Genomic DNA, 6,168 nt, shown 5'->3' on the forward strand with positions numbered 1-6,168 from the left:
AGTAATGCAAACGAAATGCGCGAATTTCGTTCTTTGTTCTCCCGAACTTTCGCGCGAAAGTTCGCGAAAAAATTGGTTGCGAACTTCTCGACATTTCACGACATTTCGCGCGAACTTTCGCTGGAACAAAGAACGATATTTTCTAGAACTTTCGCTGCCTCACCGATAATTCGCGAAATTTCGCTAGGTGAGACAATAAATTTCGCTAGACTCTCAACAATAGTTCGCTTTACTACGTGCAGACTCCGCTACGGGATCGTTCGGTCGGATGGTCATGTAACATACACGAAAGATATCTTTGTTTTGCTCGCAAATGCATGTCGAATTTAAGTAAAAATGGTACGTATTGATCATTAAGCGAATAAAGCACGCACCTAACATATATAGAGGGTACTCACGTGGCATTTGCGAAAGGTTTTTAAGCAAGTTCGCTGGCTTGGCTCGATTTGACATAGTGCTGTCGATGTATACATATTTCATCTATAAGCCGAGCGATCATCGATAAAGAAAATTAAACAAGCATTTGTTATTAATTCTTGTTCATTACCTTTTATTTAAATGGCGGCTCCTAAAAAGCCATTTGGTTTAGTGAAGAAACGTTAGGAATGAAGTTTTCATTCGTCTTTCCGTCGCTATTTACTAGTAGGCTGGAACTGCGGTCATCCATCGGCTCGCTCTGGAATATTATTTTCTCGGCGTGCGTGATCGTCTTTTGAGCGGTCGAGATCATTCAAAATCTTGCATGTATTGAACAATTTCCTCGCAATCTCTTCCACAAGTAAATTTCTGCCTGAGACTGTTACTTTTCCTTCAGCTTTTTAAAAGTTTTATGTAGAATCACCGCTAACGTGACACTTCAAGAGAAGAAAGAAAGAATCGATTGTTTTGACTTGCTTTGGCGACGTCAGAAACTGACCAATCAGAAGCGGCTGTTCTCACGCGCTTGGCAAACATTGTAACACGATCTATCAGAAAGCGGCTGGCTACTGGCTAGATGTAATATTTTTGTTCAAAACTACAAACTTTTAATACCACGACTTCTTTGCTAAAAGAAACCACTTCGAAAGTTTGATTGAATTCAGAATACTCGACAAATACCGACAACAGCATGGCGTCTCGTGTTGATAACATCTAAAGTTCATCCGCTTTATCTGCTCACTGGCGACTTGTGAAATATTTTGCAACGAACTGAACAGTATTCATCCCGTATTCTCTGGCAATTTTGCAGTTGTTTTGAACGGTCTCTACCTCAGCAACAACTTTCATCGGAAGATTTAGTTGTTTGACAACTAGTAGCTTTTGGTATGATGATCGATAACCACTAATTCTTCAGAAGAATGCGTGATTGTTTGAGATGGGATTCAAACTCAGGTGAATTTTTTGTCACGCGTATGTACAGATCTAAATAAATTCACCAGTTATTAGTAATCTCTTTTGTTTTGTTTTTTTCGATTGCATACATGTAGTTGTGATTTAACAAATATGTTGATTTGCTGCACATGGATTGTTTTGTAATTTGAAGGAAAAACTGGGTCTCCGCTTATAGCCGAGTGTTTTGGGTTTATTTTTTGTCAGACTCGAACTGGTTCTGAAAACCGAAAGTTTAGGGTCTCGGCTTTAATATAGCCAGGGTCGGCTTATAGTCGAATAAATACGGTAGTAGCAATAAACACAATTTCGCGCGGGGACAAGCACTACAGTGGGAAACATTGTGTGTTTTTACACGACATTCATATCGTTCTCGGTAGTTTTTTTTTCTCGCGAATGTGAACTTTTCGTCATGAAACTTCAATGTTTTTGTCATTTGGGAAGAAGTTTATATTTACGTTTTCTTCGTGCACTAACGAGGTAAGTTTAAAGAACAATTTCACGATGTAATTAAGAATTTATATCTGTAAACACGCTTTCTCTGTGTTTCAGGCCGGCACAAGAGAACGATTGAGAGGGAAGATTCACATTTACATATAGCGAACTTTGCTCGAAAAGACTCGAAACTTCGCGCGAAAGTTCACGAATTATCGCACGAAAGTTCGCGACAAATTACCGCACACAGCGGAAAACTGCGCGAAAGTTCACGCAAATCGAAACAATAGACGTCGCGAAAATTCGGCGAAATGTCGCGAATTGTCGAAGAGATTTCGTTTCAAGCGAAATTTCCTCGAAAAGCCACGAAAAGCGCGAAATTCGTTTGCATTACTTTTTCACAATACTGTAAGTAACTACATATGTTGCATTAAATTGTTGAAGGTAATCAGTCTTGGTGTCTAAACAAATATGTGTTAAACAATTATTAATTTTTTCAGCTATTGATTCTTTCTTTCATTATGTTTACAGAACAGATTGAAATAAAAACAACAACAACAGAAAACATCCAAGATACAGTTTTCAAAGAATCCACTGATTGCTGTGCTTTGTCCTAATTGCTTCAATATGTTTAATCTGCACTTTGTCAAGAAGCACCATGAATGTGTGAATGTAGCTATTACATTGGAACTGGTTATTGGCCTCTATTCTGCCTCTATGCAATATGTACATAATAAAAAGCCCAATCTTCACTATGAATGGCAGATATATTTGAAGCAAAACACAGCGAAAAGCATGTAGCAATAACACCAAAGTTAAAAAACGGTGTAAAACATCTCTGGATTTACTACTGAAAGACCCTCAATACAAATTCATCACTGGCAAAACACTGTATCAACTCTACTTCCTAGTCTCCACTTGTACTGTATCAAAATTTTGGACTTATTGGACTTGCTTGCATCACAGATTGTACAGATAGTGCAAACAACTATCAGCCCCATTTAAATTTAACAAGAGTCAATCAAGATATTATATCAACTTTTCTTCCTGGAAACTTGTACTTCCTTGCATTGTGTTTTACCTGCAAATGATATTAAGTGTTTGGACCTACTGGACAAAGGGTACGTTACAGACTGTACAGTCAGTGCAACTGTCAGCTATATTTAAACAAGAAGCAATCTAGAACATTATTGCAAGGCAATATTTTTATGCCAAACTCGTGGAAGTTTCCTTGCTGTCTAGTACAGTTACAAAATATGTTGCATTCCATTGTCAAAAGTCGTGATAAAAGATATTAGAATTGTACAAATTAAATTGCCAATTTTGTGATCAAAGCAGCTTATTATTTGCCTTTTATTAATTAACGTTGGTTACAAACTAACCATACCTTGAAATGCACAACTAAAAACACCACTGGAAAACAACGTGCTGTATTTTAAAATTCTATTTACCTGACAAACCCATTTTCCCTCCTTTATAGCAAATGACTCAGTGTCTCAACTTTCGACTTAGAGCGAGGAGCCCAAAAGGTGACCACTTTTAATGTATTCATATTCTTTCTTGCAGGTTTTATCCAATCAGAAGCTCGTCACAGCTTCTCATTGGAAAACGGCTGCATGAAAGAATGTGAATTAATTAAAAGTGGTCACAAATGTGGGCTCCTTGCTGTAAATCACACTTTAATCAACGATATCAATTTCGGCGTTCAATTACTTGGATATCTTTTGGACTCACAATTTTACTCAATAGACATTATTGGCTTTGACAGTGTAAATTGCTATTTCAAACCACATGATGCTGCCCAGAGAACTTGTTTTTTTTTTTTAAAACAAGTAAAAAAAAAAATAAAACTATCTGAATACCAAGAGCATTTGTTTGAATTTGAAAGAAATGATTCTCAAGAGTGATGCCACATAGTCTGTAAAGGGACAACAAACAAACAAAGCCCAAAAGGCCTATTCTCAGTTCTTTGTCTTGAATTTTTAACATACTGACTTGCTTAACTGGAACGTCCTCGCCTTAGTATGCATTGCATACCGGTTATTCAAATTCTCGGAAATTCCAAGGAAATTTGCATAGCGTTAGCTGCAGAATCCAAACAACAACATGGCCGTGTTCAAGAGCTGGAGCGTTCCAAGCCTTGAAGTTTGCCCGAGATTAAAGGGACCGTGTCACAGATTTTAGCCAAACTTAGGCATAGGAAATGACCACCAAATTCGTTTAAATATATAAAATAACATCTTAAAACAGTGAAGGAATATTTAAATAACACACCAAATGCAAAAGAAGGTACGGATGGCCAAAAGTGACGAAGATTGAAAAAGATTGCGATATGGGTTTTTGAAAAGTGATCCGGCGGAACAGTTTTCAAAGTTAATCTTGTTTGCTTGTAACTTTAAATTATAACGCCGGGAAACACATTTGGCTGCAGTAAAGTTATGGTTTTGTTATTTAGAATCATAAAATTAATTTCTTTGCAAACATTTAGTTTCATAGCGGGTGTTTGGCACAATTTTATAACATAAAATTAACTTTTTTTTTCTTTTTTTTTTCCACTTTTTATTAAGATCTTATGAAGCTCAATTATGTTACAACAAGATAATTAATAACACTTATCACCACTGGAATTAACATTTGTGTGCCCTGTTACATGTATCATATTTAAATTAAATTAAAGCTCTAAGAATTGAGTTAATCTAAGTTCTTAATCTACTGTTTAAATAAGGTAGCCATCTAGCCTGAAATTTACATTCTGTGTTATTTTTCAACGCTAAATATTTTTCAGTTTTGAATTTTTCCTTGACGATTTGTTTGATCACATCAAAATTGGGTTTTACATCATGTTTCCTACTTGTCCAAATATGTATTTTAATAAGAGTAATAAAATAGTTCAGCAGATCTGTTTCCATATCCAATTTACCTAGTAACACATCTTGTAATGTGAGGTCCACCCGTTTGCCGGAAATCGAAAGCCAGAAGAATTTTAGCTCATTCCAGAGTATTCTTGAAAAATGGCATTCAAAAAATAGGTGACATATAGTTTCCGATTCAATTCCACAAAATGTACAAAGGTCGTTTGGGACGTATCCTATTTTGGCTAAGCGATGGTTAGTAAAAGTGATATCATTCAAAATCTTAAATTGGAAGCTCCTTACAAAGGCTTCGGACGAGATGGTTCTCACATTTAAAAATGCTTTAGAAACAGTTTCATCGTCCAGGCCGAATTTCTCTTTCCACTTAGAGAAGCCTCTTGAGACCTTGGCTTTCTTTAAAATGAGCAGATCATAAAATTGTTTACTTCTGCTTGTTAGAGGATCAAATAATTTTCCTTCACACTGAAATTCTAATGTCATCAATTCATTTACATTTATCTCTCGAAATTTGCAATCGAGAGGAATAGCCTGATAAATTCCAGTCCAAACTAAAAAATTGGTGTGTTTCAAACCATTTCGTTTTGCATTATTATAAGATTCTAAATTATTCATATTTAATAGCATGTGCTGGAAATTAAAATTCCAGCTTTTACGTAATGCGGATAGTATATTGTTTTATGGTCTATCTTAATGTTCTTATTGTTCCAAATAATTGACTCAGAAATTGGAGGTGTTATTGAAAAATCTGCCCTGAAATCATCCCACCACAGAAGAAGTTCTTTGTAAAATGTAGAGTTAATGTTATATTCCTTTACATTGTAATTACACCTGAATAAAAAAAATTTTCCCCCGAAGTCTTCGAGGAGAAAATTTACAAATGCCTTCCACGGAGTTGAGCCTTCTGTGAAAAGCCTTCCAAGCCAGGCTAATCTTAAAGATTTAATTGAAGTTTCCAAATCTGCTAATTTAAGACCCCCATACTCTATATTGTTTATTACTGCTAGTCGAGCCATTTTATCAGGCCCGTTCCATAAAAAGTTATAGATAATAGTATTAAGTTGCTTAACAAATGCCTCTGGAGTAGGCAAAACTGAGAATGTGTACAGCACTTTTGGAAGCAGAAACGATTCACTAATAGTAATTTTACCATGGAGTGACAGGCCTCGGCAACTCCACAACAGTGTCGGTGTCCGGATGTCTTTTAATTTGTCATAAAAGTTCACTTGTGAATGAATATTTGCATCATAGATAAAACAAATCCCTAAGGCCTTAACGCTTTAGCGCCAAGTTATACCTAGGGGCGCTGCTGAGCTTTCTCTTAAAGAGCCAATCCACATCGCTTCGGTTTTAGTCTCATTAACTAACAAACCAGAACAGGTTCGACACTGGGCAAGCAGACTAAAAATCAGCTGGGCTCTCTCGGTACTGGGGTCGCAAACAGTCAAATCGTCAGCGTGTGGAACCAGCCTGAACTCTTCATTTCCAATTTTGA

The 6,168-nt window shown here is 36.4% G+C and overlaps 1 long non-coding RNA gene across 1 annotated transcript; it reads left to right on the forward strand.

Annotated features, from left to right (window-relative positions):
- The first annotated feature begins 2,254 nt into the window (after positions 1-2,254).
- On the forward strand, positions 2,255-3,657 carry LOC144641438 (uncharacterized). Its single transcript, XR_013568552.1, has 2 exons — positions 2,255-2,924; positions 3,370-3,657. It is a non-coding gene; the product is annotated as an uncharacterized LOC144641438 (long non-coding RNA).
- Positions 3,658-6,168: the final 2,511 nt, after the last annotated feature.

Source organism: Oculina patagonica, unplaced genomic scaffold (assembly GCF_052425735.1).
Source record: "Oculina patagonica isolate OP01 unplaced genomic scaffold, crgOcupat unplaced948, whole genome shotgun sequence".
In the NCBI taxonomy this organism is placed as follows: domain Eukaryota; kingdom Metazoa; phylum Cnidaria; class Anthozoa; order Scleractinia; family Oculinidae; genus Oculina; species Oculina patagonica.